The 17,110-nt window shown below is 43.2% G+C and overlaps 1 protein-coding gene across 1 annotated transcript in view; it reads left to right on the forward strand.

Annotated features, from left to right (window-relative positions):
• NAALADL2 (N-acetylated alpha-linked acidic dipeptidase like 2) overlaps positions 1-17,110 on the forward strand; it is a 506,548-nt gene that overhangs the window by 120,789 nt on the left and 368,649 nt on the right.

Here is a 17,110-nt window from a genome sequence, read left to right on the forward strand (position 1 = left end):
TGGATCTCCATGCCTCTCTATCTGGTCCATAGGACTCTCCCCAGGCTACACCCCAAGGCCAGCGCACATAACTCATTGGAAATACTTTGTACCCTCCTTGAGGGTTATTGCCTGGCTGGAATATGTCCTTAAACTCTGTCAGTGCCTCCTGCTTGCCGAGCTAGAGAGGAGTGTGCAAGTCTGTGTAGAAACTAGCCTACTGCACAGAGGTAAATTTAAATTTGTTACTCTGACCACTTTTGCTTCTGGTACCACCCACCAGAGATCCCAGAGCCTCCCCCCCAAAAAAAAGTGTTTTGGGGCTCCATACCCTCAGATGGGTCATGGGACTTTACTGGCCCAGAAGACACATGTCCCAGTTTTTGGCTCCAACATGTTGGAGGGTGTACTGACATGCGTCAACCCATCCCCACCCTACTCCCCAGAAGGCTTTGAATGAGGAAATGAAGCCCTCAGGTCTAAACTGGTTCCACATGCCTGATGTGAGGGCTATGACCCAGGAGGCCATGGGCTCATATACCCCATCAGTCACAACTCACCTTTAGCTATTGTTGTGTAGGTTCTCCCCTCAAAGCTCAAATAATGTTGGAAGCTCCAGGTCATGTGGGAGAGTATCGTGAATCATAAACTGTTGAGTTGGAAGGAACCCCAAGGCTCATCAAGTCCAATCCCCAGGGATCTACAGATAGTTAGAGGTTCACAAATGGAAAAAAAAAAATCTTCATCACCACCAGGGCTACTTTAATAGGTTGGCATCTGAGGTTGACAGCCCATGAAGTAGCTGCTTCCTCTTGCTGTTGTTATTTATTTTGGGAACCCTGCCTGAGCACTTGGGAAAGGTGATACTGCTAAGCCCTAAAGTCCTATACTGCTGAGGACCCAGGTGCCTGAAGGAACACCTGCTTTCATGCCAACCTTTCTGTGTACTGAGGTAATATTCTGAGGCTTTTCTCCAGGTGCTGCCACCATCTGAGATAAGGTGGGTGGTGACTGGAGGCAGAGCCTTATCAGGGGAGGCACCCCTCCTGTTGACTTACCTTCCAAGAGGGGCTCATCTGATGCCAACCTTGTTATCTTTTTGGTGAGAAGCCAAATTGTCGTCCCCTCACAATCGAAGCTATGCTCGTCTGCTGATCCAGCAAGGCTCCTATTGTGTTCTTGAGGTTTTGCCTCAACAAGGTGTCAATCTTTCATGAAAAGAATAATGAATTACATCTGCAATTGGCACAGATGTAATAACTATGCTTGCATTAATATAATAAACACAGTTGTTTAGGGTGGTACCCTGATAATGTTATGCTCCTAAGATAACTACTTCTATTTTATGACTGTCTGAATATTACATTTTCATGCCATTTGCCTGACATTTAAACTCATAACAGCATTACTTTTATGTGCCATTGGAGATCTTTTATTTTTAATAATGTCCCTGTTCATAAATAAAGCATCGAAGCTATGTGGAACACTTAAAACCAGTGCATGGAAGCTTTCTTAATAGTTTTAATTCCTCTGGAAACTATAAATATACCTGAACTAGTAAGTTCAGTGTTTGCTGTTGTTTAAACATGATGTTCGACAAGCTCCATGAATGAAAAATTTAACTCTTGATACTACAGTAACACACCTTGGTTCCTAAGGCAATTATTTCAACAAAAACAACACAACTCTCTTACTGCAATTGCAGTCACTGAGTTTTTAATGTTTTATTAGCCTGGGATATATATTGCATTATACACCCTGGACCTCAGTCTCTTTCCCCCTCCCCACTTCATAGAAAACACTGCTGTGTGCTAGTTTCAAATATATTCTAGCATTGGTCTGGCTTGTCTTGCTTTGATTTTTTCATATCAAAATATGCACTTTGACACTAAATGTCAAAGGGGCTAAGACAGAGGTCTTTTCAAATGCATGGGCTTGGGGTGGACTTAGAGAGAGCACATTATTTGTTAGTTTGTTCATTTAAGGGGTCGCTTTCCATTAAAAATATCCTGAAGCAATTTAACAATAGGCACAATTTCAAGTCCAATACAGATACAGACCATGATAATAATAAAAAAACAATCACAAAGGGACATTGCCAATGGGCACCAAAAACATGGCAAAGATGGTGCCTGTCTCACATGCATCAGCAGAGGATGCCACCGTACTAAAATCCCAATTCCTGCGTCATTACAAATTCGACCTCCTGGTGAGGTGGTGTCAGCAGAAAACATTCTCCTGCAGAGCGCAGTGATTAGTTTGGTATTTAAGGGATGAGACAATCTTTTAGGCTTCCTGGTTTCAAGCTGTATAGTTTTGTTTTGTTTTGTTTTTTTGTTTTTGCAGTGGTACCAGCACCTTGAACTTAGTCATGTAGCTAACTGGCAGCTAATTAGAATTTAGATCTATTCAAATTTGTTTCCCTTGTGGGGAACAGTAGGCTAATCATCTAGGTATCTAGGTATATGCTTTGTTCCAGAGTTACATATTTTCAAAGACTTTGCCAAACCAATAGCTCTGTTTACAGCAGGAAATGGACCGTGTTATTTTGACACGCTGACTACAAGTTGTAACCAAACAATCATTTGGTAAGAGACAAACCACGAGCTCGGATTGTAATGTAATGTGAAGCTAGACTATGACTCTCATTAGAACATCAGTAGGAGAACTGGGAGATGAGTGAAACAGCCATGATTTTCTCTCTGTGCATCAGCTTGTTTATTCATGTTAAACCATAGTTTGGCTTAGCATTTTGGGTGAACAAGATAATTGAATGGAGGGCCTGGATGGGTTTCTGTGAAAGGAGATGCTCTTTGAGCTTACATGGTCCATTAAAGGATTAACCATTGCTAGATTTGTGAATGGAAATGCAGAAGTTCTAAGATATCATATCATGTGGTTGCACAGCACCCTGATCTCCAGGGGTTCCTGGCACTTATCCAGGGTTTGTGTTTCCTTTTGGGAATGAGGCACAGTGGAGACTGTGGTGTCATTATGATGTATGGTTTATTTACACATATATACAGCCTGTGATGGAGGGATTCACAGCATTATCACCCCAAGAGGGTCTTGTTTCTCCCACTTTGCTCTAAAACATGGCTCTGACCCTCTCTTCAGCTTGCTGTTTTTTCTTCATCACTCCAAAACTCAACTCTAAATTCTGGCTTTTGTTCTTCCCACTATTACCTGTGAATTGAAGGAGGGCCCGTGTCCATCTCCCATCTCCCACAAAGCTGCTTCCTTTGCTCTCCTTACACCTCACCAGAAGGACAGCCCGGCCATTTCCCAGAATTGGAAGGTTTGATTAGCTTATAACACTTCCTAGATCCAGGCATTAGGGGAGCCTGGCACCCAGCTTAATACACACACCCAAAACTCATAACAACATTTATTTATCTGTTAATTTACCCTGCCAGGGGTTCAATTGCACAACTACAAATGCACAAAGGAGGGGAACTTTGCCCACGAATGCTGTTTTGAATCCCTATCAAAAACTCTCTCTCCATCTCTGCCCCTTGCAAAATCTGCCAGCTGCCTTTTTTTTTTTAATAGGAAACAATTAAATGTGTTTCTGTTAGCTGAGCAAAACCTCCTTGCCGAACCACATCCTTATGTTGTACAATGTAGGCTTTGTTAAATTGGCAGGCTGTTTATGGAGGGATGGGGCCGACATGAAAGAGGAACAGCTTCCGTGCCATGTTAAGGACTCGGCATGTCCTTGCATGAGAAAAGGGATGAAAGAGGCTTGTGAATGGATTCAGCTGGTAGTTAATCCCTGTGGGAATATCTGTGTGAACCAATAAAGGTTGCCGAGATGCCCATTTTCACAGGAAAGGGCCACAAGAAGTCCCTTGCATGGGAATTATGTATAACCGGCATTGTGCTTTAGTTTCCCTTGGTGACACGGAGGGAAAGAAGGCAGGGAGAGAAGAGTCGGGGGGAAATAACATTCCGTATCATGATGTTTATGATGTGGTACCTATCGTGGTGACACAACTTGAGTCATAGGCTTTGCCTGCATATTAACAAAGTAAAGGATGCCTCGTTTCTTTCAATGGTTCATGAAACCCACTGCGTTAATGCACTCCAAGGGTTACAAGTCAAGCACAGAGCGGTTGTTAGCAAACTGCCAATCTGCTTGCTCTGCTGTACTCTTACAGTTTGCTGCTGTCTCGAGAGTATACAGTGAATGTTCATACCAGGTGATTAACACGGTTCATGGACCGGGGGCTCTGGCCTGGGGACTACCATCTCCCACTAATGGAAATAAATTTTATATGCCAAAGCCACTAAACATGATTGTTAGTCTGCTTCTTCTCTCTTTCCCACCCCTCCGCTGCCAGGCACTTTAAGCAAGAATCCTTGCCGCTGCCTTTGATGATTAGCTATATTTAAAATGCTCCAAATGTGCAATTTTCCCTTTGTCGTTTTTAATTTCGGGATGCATTTGTCTAACGAGGAGCCATGAGCGGTTCACCTAAATGGAAGCTATTGTGCCTCTCTACATATGTGCAAGCGTGGGTGGGAAGATATATATCTTGAAAAATGAAATGTCATTTTGCATTTTAATTGCCACGTGGAAGAGGGGGCCTTGTTTGAAGACGTAGACTGGTGAGGAGCACAGAAATAAGAATCTGGGTTCATTAGAGCTGGTGTTTTTTTTTACAGCCGTGCTGAATAGCCCCTGTTTAAATTTTGGGGTGGAAACTTTTGGGCTTTTAGGTGTGGCAGACATTTTCTACACACAAAAAAAGAGGTCACGCAACCACGGCTGTGAGAATGTTATTAGCCCAATGCTGGAAAGGAGATAATATACCGAGAAAAACGGAATGGCAGACAAAATTATTCAAGTACGCTGAGATGGCAAGATTAACAGGGAAAATTAGGAATCATGATGACCAAAAATTTAACAGAGAGTGGGACAAATATAGACAATACCTAAAAGGTGACTGTAAACAGCTGAAATCTTTGGCAGGCCTTGAAGGACTCCTGCAATGTCGAGGTGTCTTATGGAAATAATGCATAAATAAAAACTAGATGTTATTTAATATGCAGTTAATACAGAAATCTAGAGGACCCATGTTGGGGTGGAGGGTAGTCTCAATACAGTGGTACCTCGACTTACGAATTACTCGACATACGAATTTTTCGACTTACGAATGAAAAAAGTGCCCGCACGCCTACGAATTTTTCAACATCCGAACGGAAATCCGTTGGCGTTTTTATATGTGGTTTACTCGACTTACGAATTTTAGATGCTGTTTACTCGACTTACGAATTTTTCCAAATTTATTCGAAAACTACTTCTCCCATGGCGCTTTGCATTTGGGAGGCTATAAAAGCCCTGTACAATGCTTCCAGACTTTTGTGTGGAGCAGCGTTGGAGAGAGGGGGGGAGGGGGAGAGGGGGGAGGGAGGGAGGGGGAGATAATGTGGTCGTTACCCCACAGTGGGCAATGCTCCGCAAGAGACAGAGGCAGCAGGCCATTGACCGGTTTGTGGTGAAGCAGGCAAGGCAAGAACCTTGCTGTTCTTCCCAGTTGTCACCCTCTGCCTCCTTTTCCCAGAAATGATTTTTTTCTTTGAAAATTAATGTTCATTGTGCCTGCCTATCTTATTGTTGGAAAGTAATGCGGAATTAAGATTGCCGGAAAAAATATCAACAACCTCAGATATGCTGATGATACAACCTTGATGGCAGAAAGTGAGGAGGAATTGAAGAACCTTTTAATGAGGGTGAAAGAGGAAAGCGCAAAATATGGTCTGAAGCTCAACATCAAAAAACTAAGATCATGGCCACTGGTCCCATCACCTCCTGGCAAATAGAAGGGGGAAGAAAATGGAGGCAGTGAGAGATTTCACTTTCTTGGGTTCCATGATCACTGCAGATGGTGACAGCAGTCACGAAATTAGAAGACGCCTGCTTCTTGGGAGAAAGGCAATGACAAACCTAGACAGCATCTTAAAAAGCAAAGACTCACCTTGCCAACAAAGGTCCGTATAGTTAAAGCTATGGTTTTCCCAGTAGTAATGTACGGAAGTGAGAGCTGGACCATCAAGAAGGCTGATCGCCGAAGAATTGATGCTTTTGAATTATGGTGCTGGAGGAGACTCTTGAGAGTCCCATGGACTGCAAGAAGATCAAACCTATCCATTCTCAAGGAAATCGGCCCTGAGTGCTCACTAGAAGGACAGATCCTGAAGTTGAGGCTCCAGTACTTTGGCCACCTCATGAGAAGAGAAGACTCCCTGGAAAAGACCCTGATGTTGGGAAAGATGGAGGGCACAAGGAGAAGGGGACGACAAAGGATGAGATGGTTGGACAGTATTCTCGAAGCTACTAACATGAGTTTGCCAAACTGCGGGAGGCAGTGAAGGATAGGCGTGCCCTGGCGTGCTCTGGTCCATGGGGTCACGAAGAGTCGGACACGACTGAACCGACCTGAACAACAACAAAATGCGGCTGTGCAGTTTGCATGCCTTTAAAATGTAATTGATAAAGAGTTTTGCACAAAAAACTGGGTGTCTGGGTCTTTTTCCTAGGCTCCGGAACGAATTTATCCGTTTTCAATGCATTCCTATGGGAAATCGCATTTTGACTTATGAATTTTTCGACCTACGAATCTGCATTCAGAACGGATTAAATTCGTAAGTCGAGGTACCACTGTACTTCATTATACAGCTTTACTTATTTCCAACACTTCAGTATCTCTTTTGTGTATATTTCTGATGGAGAAGGATAACTGTGATGTGTTTTAAAACGAATAAGATAAACACACACACACACACACACACACACACCACACAGAGGTCATAAGGTGATGTCTCAGGTTAGGTATCTTTGTCCTGAACTGTAAGTTGAATTGATCAGTTGAGTTCAGGAGCAATTTATGGTGCTTGTATGTGTGTGAATGAAATCCACAAACTACACCTTGACTGTTCCCAATTACACCCCCAAGGGGACCATCACAAGAGGGCATTTCCACCCCACACCCCCAAACTGGTAATTTTGAGCAAGTTAAGGCGTCAACAAAGAACCCACAGGCGGAAGCGTGCATGTATGAGTAACCCTGATCACTTTCTGAACAAAGGTGGAACTTACAAGGAATAATAATATAATAATAATAATAATAATAATAATAATAACAATAATAATAATAATAATTTAATTAACAGTTTTGCTTCACCTTTTCCCAACATGCCCTCCTATTTAGAATCACAGTGAGTTTGCTTTGTTTATACTCCAGTGAATAGATTTTGTGAGCTGGAGGTCAGGAGAATTTTAAGGAAAGGACACTGCATTGCTGCGAAGGATTTCCTTAGAAATGACGAAGGGAATCAGATTAGTTTTGACACTGTGTGGACTGCTGGCTGATTGATTGTTTTCCTTCCCATCGAGATTAGCTGTTGTTGCTGTTTTAATAAGAAAAGAGTCTTTTCTTTATTAAAAAAAAAAAAGAGGAAGGAGAGGAAAAGATCAAACTGCTTCCCTTTGCAACATTCTGAATCCTATTGCAAATGTCCGTTTTGGCCAGTGGTGTTGTCTGGGTACCAATCTGGGATAGAAACCCATGACTCCACTTAACTGAATGAGCAGGAGGACCCCCACAAAACATGAGGGCAAATTTATCATTATTTTCATACTAAGAGAACCTCCTATAGGACCATTAACTCCTGAGCCTAAATTTACCTAAGGACATCACTGGTGGCCTCATTGGTGGTTTTCCATTGCTGTGCTGAGATAAATATTTGCAGGCATTTAACTTAGTAAGGTGTGAAGTTTTCAAATCTCCTGAATGTATTAGTTTTTAATTGTTTCGTCAGCTAGCTCTTCTTCCTTTACAATTAGCCAGGATTTTTATTATTTTAATTATTTGTTACATTGCAAGCTGCCTTGATCAATTTTAATTTACAGAAGAGAGGGTGTGGGGAGACTGTAATGCAATATCCAATGCCTCTGGTATCTTTAGTATCTCTGAGCGCATGCAGAGTTCTCCCCCATCCAAATTTTGATTGTGCATGAGAAGGCCGACCCCGGCTTATATTGCCAAGACTTGGGGAGTGGGATCACTGTAGTGGGAATTCAATCTCTCAGTCTTCTTGAGTGGGGATCTAGAGTGTTTGTGCCTTACACTGGGCATTCAGGACAGATTAAGGATTCTACTGGTTTACTAGCAGTCCTTGATACTTAGCAGTCCTCCTTGCCTGAACTGACAGTGGGGCTTTTGACTGTGTTGTTGAAAATGGTTAGTAGTGTTGGTAGCGGTATTTTTCTAGAAAAAGAGGTGCCAGAGCTCACCACGAACCTCTCCCTTATTCTCTTAGAATGGCAATGGTGCCCACCTGAGAGGTGCCGGAACTGAGCTCTGGGGATTTCTGGCTGGAAAAAAACCCCAAAACTCTGGTTGTTGGTCTTGGGGGATTTCAACGTTCTTTCTGAGGTCACCAAATCTGAGGTGGCTAAATATTTGCTATATATTTTGGAAAGCACTTTGTTGGTTCAGTATGCGTTACGACACTTCTTAAGATATTTTAAGCACATCACAGGGCAGGTCGCAACATAAAAATACAAAATACATAAGAAAACGAAAATAAAACAAACCAATAAAAACCCACCACCACCCACAAACACATTTAAAAGGTCATAGCTTGTTCAACCAACCAAAGGCCTGGTTACAGAGAAATGTTTTCGCCTGGCACCTAAAGATATGTAATGAAGACACCAGGCGAGCTTCCCTAGAGAGAGCATGAAATAAAAGAGCAGGTTTTGTTGCTGTTGTTGAATCCCATTTTGAATTGAGATGGTGGACTGAACCTTTCAGAGCTTTATTAAGGAGCAGGGATTTCCTTTTTCTTTCTATCTTTGCATACAGTCTGATTCTCTTTAGAATCAAGATGGTGGACTAAAACCCAGTGGCGGAGCAAGCCTCCACGCTTCCCGGTGATAAGGAAGCATGGATAGAAGGAAGAACTCACTTCACGGGAAAATCAATATGGCCATGAGAAAGTCACTTCAAACAACCGAGTTTCTATAATTGTCAATACAGATTCACCTCAATACAATTTGTCTACTTCCACGGGTGTAACATCTGCCGAAAGCGACCATTTCGCAAGATGCCAGACGCTTCATACACATCCTAATGGGGGTTATGCATTTAGGATGTATGCTTGTGTATGCACATACATTGTGAAAATAAATATGCTTGCCTTAGTTTCCACCCACAGAAGTTGTCATGGCAACCTGCTGCACCTACTTCAGCTGTCACACACCAGTATTCACTGAGAAATATATTGTATAATGGGGCGCAAGTGTGGCTTGCGTTAGTCATGTGTGTTTAGGATCCTCGTACTTACGGGACCGCCTCTCCTGGTATGCCCCACAGAGGTCCTTAAGGTCCACAAATAACAATAGCTTAAGGGCCCCGGGCCCCAAAGAAGCCAGATGATCCTCCACAAGGGCCAGGGCTTTTTCAGTGTTGGCTCCAACCTGGTGGAATACTCTGTCCCACGAGACTAGGGCCCTGCGGGACCTGACCTCCTTCCGCAGAATTATTCCGCCTGGCCTTTAATCTATCCTGATCCTCTATTCCTTTTCCCCTTCCCTTTTTTCTGAAGAAACCCTTCTGGGTCCCCACATTAAAATTCCTCCTTGGTCTCCCTACTGGCCTAGCATGACTAACCTGGCCAGTTAGCCCTGGTGATCCCACTGATGTTTGTTTTTATGCTGTTTTTAAGTTGTTTTATTCATTGTCTTATATTTGTTGTTAGCCGCCCTGAGCCCTGGTTTTTGGATCGGGAAGGGCGGAGTAGAAATAAATTATTATTATTATTATTATTATTATTATTATTAAGTTCACGAAATGAAGAAAATGATACCTCTGCCCTCCATGAATTTGTCAAATTTAAAGCTGTCCAAGTTGGTGGCCATCACAGCTTCCAGTGGGAGAGAGTTCCACAGTTTAACTATGCACTGCATGAAGAAGCGCTCTCTTTTATCTGCCGTGAATCTTCCAACGTTTAGCTGTTACGTGAAAGGGACTGAAGCTTTTCTCTATCCACAGTCTCCATGCTATGAATAATTTTATAGACGTCTATCTTGCCACCTCTTAGCTTTTATCTAAATTAAAAAGACCTTTCTTCATGGGGGAAGGGGGAGTCACTCTTGATAATTTGGGCTATCATTTTCCAATTCTAGAATATTCCTTTTGATGTGAGATGACCAGGACTGTACAAAGCATGCCAATGCTAGTTGGTTTTTCGCCCTTGTGAGGTGATTTCAGCCTTCGTACGTGTTATACGGTATGTTTGCTTACACGGCCAGCTTGATATTTTGTGATGTGGTAGCGTGAGGATACTTTTTTTATTAATAAATAATACAATTTGTATTAGTTTCTCACTTTGGCTTGGATTTTAGGGTTGAGCTGATCGTATTTTGGCCTGTCTGTTTAACGCTGCATTTCACCTAGAGAATTCAGTTTTATGAGGTGACTAGTAAAGATGCACATTTCTCAGAGAGGCTTTGCAAATGCCCACTCAGGACCAACCCAAGTCATTTCGCTGCCTGAGGTGGAATGGCAAAGGTCCATAGTCAAAGGTCACATTCATATTTTACATTTAAAGCATTATTAAATGACCTGAACAGTCATGGCTTTCTTCAAAGCATCTCAGAAACTGTAGTTGGTTAACAACAACAACAACAACAACAACAACAACAACAACAACTGGGTGGCTCCCAACAGAATATTACAAACACACAGGTGTTTCTTTGGTGGGGAAAAATGTTGTAATAATGAATTAACTCACCGGAGGAAAAAAAAACCCACTGCCCTTTCATCCTACCATCTCAGTCTGCCTAATGTAGTCTGCCTATTCTGTACCTACTCCAGCTACACAATTGTGAAGCTCTCCTGAAAGCGTTTTTTTTTGTTAGTGCAGGAATTTCCCACGAGAAAATGAATGCTCCTTAGGAAATCTTGATCTTATTTAGAGAACCCTTTCCAATTAAAGGAGGGAAAAAACCCTCCTTTGAGTATACTCCCTTTCAGTGGGAAATAGCTGCGATATGCAACATAGAAAAATGGTTATTGCTTATTCAGAGTAGCAGCCATTAAATGCAATTTTATACCATTTTTATGATATGCTTACGTGGACAGATACTTAAGCATTCTTGATTAGCATGCACCCTCCTGACCAAAATATTCCTTTAAAACTGTTGTAAATGCAGAGTGCTTGGACGCTGCCGATATATGTTGGCTTCTGTGTTTTTGTATTTTTGTGTGTGGTTTTATTTAATTTTTTTTTTGGTTTTGTTTTGCTAAGAGTCAGCACTTACCACCATTTGATTTGACATGCTGCCTCTGCGTTCTGTTTTATATGCAGACTAGTATGAAGGCAGCTGTGCGGGAATGCTGACTTCTTACTTCCAGCACCATAAAAAATAAGCATTTTAGAGCCTTCCATGTTTGGCTTGCTTTTGCTGTAGCATGTAGGCAAAACATTGTTTCTGAGGGCTGTCTATCGATTTCATGTGGTGTGGCGTCATGTTATGACTTTTTGAAATAGTGGTGCATAACCTGTGGCCCTCGTTGGATCTCGCTGGACAACAAGTCCCACCAGATTCAGCCAGCATGGCCAATGGTCAGTGATAATGTGGCTTGTCAGTAAACAACAGCTTGAGGGATACCCTTTCCTTACTGCTGTTTTCCGTGGAGGCAATCCACACAAATATTGGCATCTGGGTGATCAAGGACTTCTGTGCATTGCAGCTGACTGGATAGAAAACACATCATGGCCAGGGTGCTATTTCACTACTCTCTGGCTCAGAGTTAGGCTCCATCTGCACTACACATTTAAAATAGCATCATACCACTTTAAACAGTCTTGGCTTCCCCCAAAGAATTCTGGGAACTGCCATGTGTTAAAGGTGCTGAGAGTTGTTACAAAAGACCTTGTTTCCCTTTCAAAGAGCTACATTTCTGTTATGTACTGAGTTGAATAGGATCCAAACTGCAGCAGTCTGACTGGTCCCAGAACAATAGGATGGAGATTGCAGCAGTCTGATTGGTCCACAGGAGCCACCCAATCCAACTCCAGGTGGAAGTGAATCCGCACTCCGATTGGCATACAGGAGTATCCCGGAATTAGCCAATCACGTGGGGCCCATTGTGTAAATAGTGTATATAAAGCAAACGTTTTGGGGAAACTGCATTCCTCACTACTATGAGCTGAATAAAGAGCATGAAATTCACACTTGACTCTGAGTATATTTTAATTTCATAGAGTGATTTAGCAATAGAATCATAGAATTGCAGAGTGGGAAGCTCCCTTAGGGGGGGTCATCTAATCCAACCCCCCCCCCCAATGCAGGAATCTTTTGCCCAACATGGGGCTCGAACCCATGACCCTGAGATTAAGAGTCATGATAAGATGAGCTATCCCAGATTGTCGCTGAATCCCTGTAAAAGGGAACTCTGGGAATTCTAGTTATGCAAGGAAAATAAGTGTCTCATAGCAACCCTAAACACCTTTAAGCAACTACAGTTCCCAGTATTCTTAGGGGGAAACCACGGCTGCTTAAATTATTATGATACTGCTTTAAATGTATAGCACAGATGGGTCCTTATTGCAAATTGATGTTTCCAGTGCTCTCTTTAATCCACATAAACTCTACATAAATTATTTCTAAAGCACCTGAAAACTATTGGTTCCTGTTAACTAGGTCATTCTTGTATGGTTTGGAGATTCTACTATAAGAATATGTATACTATAGGAATATAAACCAGGTCAGTTCATATGGGGAGAGGCGGGCCTTTAGTTATTGTGGTCCTGAGACATTTTACTGTATAGATCAAAACCAGCACTCTGAATTCAGCCCAGAAACCAATTGGCAGCCAGTACAGTTGCACCAGGATCAGTGTCTTGCCCCGTTGAGCAACCTGCCCGCTGAATTCTGCACCAGCTGAAGTTTCTGAACCACCATCAGAGGCAGCCCCATGTATAACACATTGCAGTATCTAACCTATGGGTTACCATAGCATAGATGACAGACGTTAGGTTATCCCTGTCCAGATAGGTCACTGAGCCTCAAGTCAGTGGGTCCAGAAGTACCCCCAAACTGTGTACCTGCTCCTTCAGAGGGAGTGTAACCCCATCAAGAACAGGCAACCTCCCATCCATCCAGTCTAGGGAACCATCCACTAACAGTGCCACAGTCTTATCAGGATTGACCTTCAGTTTGTTGGCTCTCATTCAGTCCATTACTAAGAGAAGACGTCAGTTCAGTATATACACTGCCTCACCTGCAGACGTAAAGGAAAACTAGAGCTGTGTGTCATCAGCATGTTGCTGACAACATACTCTGGAACTCTGGATGACCCCACTCTGCAGTTTCATGTAGATGTTAAACAGCATGTGGGATAAAATCAAGCCTTCAAGAACCCCACTTTGAAGGCTCCACAAGGGCTGAAGAGCATGCCCCAAACACCATCCTTTAGAAACAACCATCCAAGTAGGTCTGGAAACACTGGAAAGTGGTGCCACCCACCCCCAACTTGGATAGCTACTCCAGGAGGATACCATGGTCAATGTTTATTGAAAGTCAATGAGAGGTTGAGGAGAGTTAACATAGACACATTTCCCCCATTTCTCTCCCAACCAAAGCAGTTTCTGTGCCAAAACTAGGGCTAAACTCCAATGGAGATGGATCTAGAAAATCAGTTTCCTCCAAGAGTGTCTGGATCTGGTCCACAACCACCACTCAAGAACCTTGTATAGGGCCATCACCTTGAATTTGGCCAAGTAGCAGATTGGCAGCCAGTGCAACTTCTACAAGGAAGGTGTTTTATGCTGGCAGAAGTTTGGCCCCACAAGAAGAGTTTGGATTTGATATCCCTCTTTATCACTACCCAAAGGAGTCTCAAAGCGGCCAACATTCTCCTTTCCCTTCCTCCCCCACAACAAACACTCTGTGAGGTGAGTGGGGCTGAGAGACTTCAAAGAAGTGTGACTAGCCCAAGGTCATCCAGCAGCTGCATGTGGAGGAGCGGAGACGCGAACCCGGTTCACCAGATTACAAGTCTACCGCTCTTAACCACTACACCACACTGGCAACCTAGCTGCCACATTCTGTACCAGCTGCAACCTCCGGACCAACTTCAAGGGTAGCCCAACATAGAGCACATTGTAGTAATCCAACTGTGAGGTTAATTTAGTACCAAGCAGTATAGGCCCTGGCACTGTGGGGTCTAGCTCAACCACTTCCTGCTTGCTAGCCTTGGATTCAATGAGTCCCTGATCACCACTATCATGCTTAAAGCCAAACCTGGTTCACCACCTCTGTCTCTGATTCAGTGACCTGTTCACTGCTGGACTCTAGGGTGATGGCAATTACACTAACATTAGGTGATTTTTTTCTGGCATATTTCTCCTAACACTGGTAGAGCCCAGATGTTTGCAATGTTGATAGAACCACCTTATGAGCAACAGCATCCGGACAGGAGAGCAATTGAAGAGTGTGTTCTGGGTTTACAAAACTTTTTATCATTATTATGTGCTGGTGGCAAGTCTATTAGCAATGTCATTTGAGGCACCGTCATTGGGCAAGGACCTCCAAATGGCTGATCCTTTGTAAGGAAATAGGACTTGCAAATTAGGAGCAGTGTAGATCTAGATAGGGTGCCCCCCTCTCTCTATATATATATCTTGTTTTAACACACAGTGGGCTGTATCTGCATTTTGGAGTATTTTGTAATCTCCTTTCTCCACTTTTCAAATATGATTGCTCAACTCCCTCTCTGTGCTGCCGCATATAAGTAGGTTCATCCAATATGTGACCCAGAAAACGCTATCTGGAAGATGGATCTTAGATAAAGAAAATTTATTAATGTGTAACAAGGAGTGGGAGGAGGCCACGATGCGGGTGTCAGTCAGATACCCGTCACATTGAGGAGTTAATATCTGTATCTGCATTTCATTCTAATTGATGGGTCTGTCTGCTGTTTGAAAAGCGTTAAATTGCCGCTGCTTATGTGATGGAATGTCTATTGTCAAAGTATGAATGAAAACGATGTCTCGTCCCTGCAGTCAGTTTAGAAAATGATTTGTAGGGAATTGACTTTGAATGTTTAGATTAGAGGTCAGAGTTCTACTTCGAGGGTGCGCGTGTTGAGATAGAAATGTGCCTGGAACTGCCACTGTCATACTTTGCCATGAAGGAAACCATTTTGCTAAGAATACCAACCAGGCAGTGACTTTGATTCATTTAAAATGGGAGAGAGAGAGAGAGAGACGAAAGGGGGGGGGGCACACACAACAAGTAACTGGAGGAGATTAAATCAGACCAGCAGGACAAATTCCAAGTAAATTAACGAGACATTCAAGAACTGTGCATTTATATACAGGTAACAAATAAAGCATTCTGTCCGGATGGAAGGCTTTTGTTGACCAATTAAAGAGAACAAAATGTTACCCTGGAAGTTTCAACTTAAGCCAGCACTTCCTTACTTGGGTAGATGACTGGTAAAATGCTTTTTTTATCCTCCTTGAATCATTCTTTTTACTGAGAAGCACTATAAGCAACAACTTGCATCATTGGTCATGCCTGCCAGGGCTGATGGTGTAATGAATCAGGTCTAAGTTAGGGGCTGTTCAGAGACCCACGGTGTTTTAGGAGTTAATGGGCTCCCCAGTTTGAGTGGCAGACACCCCTTGGGAGGCGGGACATTCCGCTATTTAAAAAGGAGGGAGCAGCCGTTAGAGGTGAGAGGGAGAGTGGTGACTGAAGAAGGAGGGTGTGGGGCCAGGTTAGGTTTAGGTTAGGTTAGGATTGTTGAAGATGTGTTTATGTTGCTGAAAGGAAGAATCTACACTGTTAAGAAACTAAGCTTATGAACCAATACTGAAACTGTTATGCTCTGTAATAAATAAAGATCTCTTGTTGTTGAGCCAAGAAAATATCGTCGTTCTTTTGGTCCAGTGAGTTATATAGGCTCTTGAGGAGGGGGACTCAGGGAAAGGGCAAAACTAACCTGAAAGGCGATAGTTTGTGTCTTGGAGTTCCCTCAGGAGGGGCTACCGGGCGGAAAACCTGGTATTGCCACAGAGTTGCTAAGAGGGCTTAGCCAACTGATATAGTGAGGGGATCTAATAAAGAGAGGCCCCGAACTGTAGGCAAAGGAGAGGTTAACCCCTGAAGCCCAGAGCAGAGGATATAACCGGCCACGGCCGCTGGACAGGAAAACTCCCGTTACTAAGAAATTCCCAGTTTATTAATCAAAGGGAAGGGCAATAACAGACGGACCTCAGAGGGACAGGTGGGGTGCATTGTAATTTGACCCAGAACACCTGATTAAAAATTCACTTAGTAACAAGGGGAGAGTCTGAAGTGGAGGTTCGTCACAGATGGGAGTCAGAGTCCAAAAGGGACCAGATACAATGGGAAGGAGCGCGACAAAACAGTGGGACCTCAGTTGGGGCTCATCCACATTTCCATTTGCGCTGCTGCTTTCACCCAGGAAAACCCACAGAGAAAACCAACTGGTAAATTAAATTACTCCAATTTAGCACTAAAGAGTGGCTTTTTCAGGAGAAAGCAGAGGGGGAGGCAAAACCATTTGGACTTGTGTCTAGAAAGCATGGGGCAAGCAGAAAACCACTTGGACTACTAACACTTTCTAGGCATGGGGGGAGCAGAGGTGTGGGTGAACTCACAGATTCATAATTTCACTTATTCCTCAAAAGGAGAAAGTCAGGCATAAAAAAGGGATTTCTGCTGGACAGTTCACCATTAGTATTTTCAAACTAAGCAGGGATTTAAAATAGCGTTTCAAATGCTTGTAAGAAATGCCAGTGGCGTTGACCTGATTGGCAATGCCAGCTGGGAGCTGATTGGCATCTTAGCAACCCCAAGATAAGAGAAGCCCTGACCCTGCACATTTTTAAATGGGGTCTTCACTTCCTCTGCTCTCCTTTTGCAGACCTGGGTTTCTGTTACTCCCTAAGCAGCATGTTGTTGTTGTTGTTCAGTCGTTCAGTCGTGTCCGACTCTTCGTGACCCCATGGACCAGAGCATTCCAGGCATGCCTATCCTTCACTGCCTCTCGCAGTTTGGCCAAACTCATGTTAGTAGCTTCGA

Source organism: Lacerta agilis, chromosome 5 (assembly GCF_009819535.1).
Source record: "Lacerta agilis isolate rLacAgi1 chromosome 5, rLacAgi1.pri, whole genome shotgun sequence".
Taxonomy (NCBI): domain Eukaryota; kingdom Metazoa; phylum Chordata; class Lepidosauria; order Squamata; family Lacertidae; genus Lacerta; species Lacerta agilis.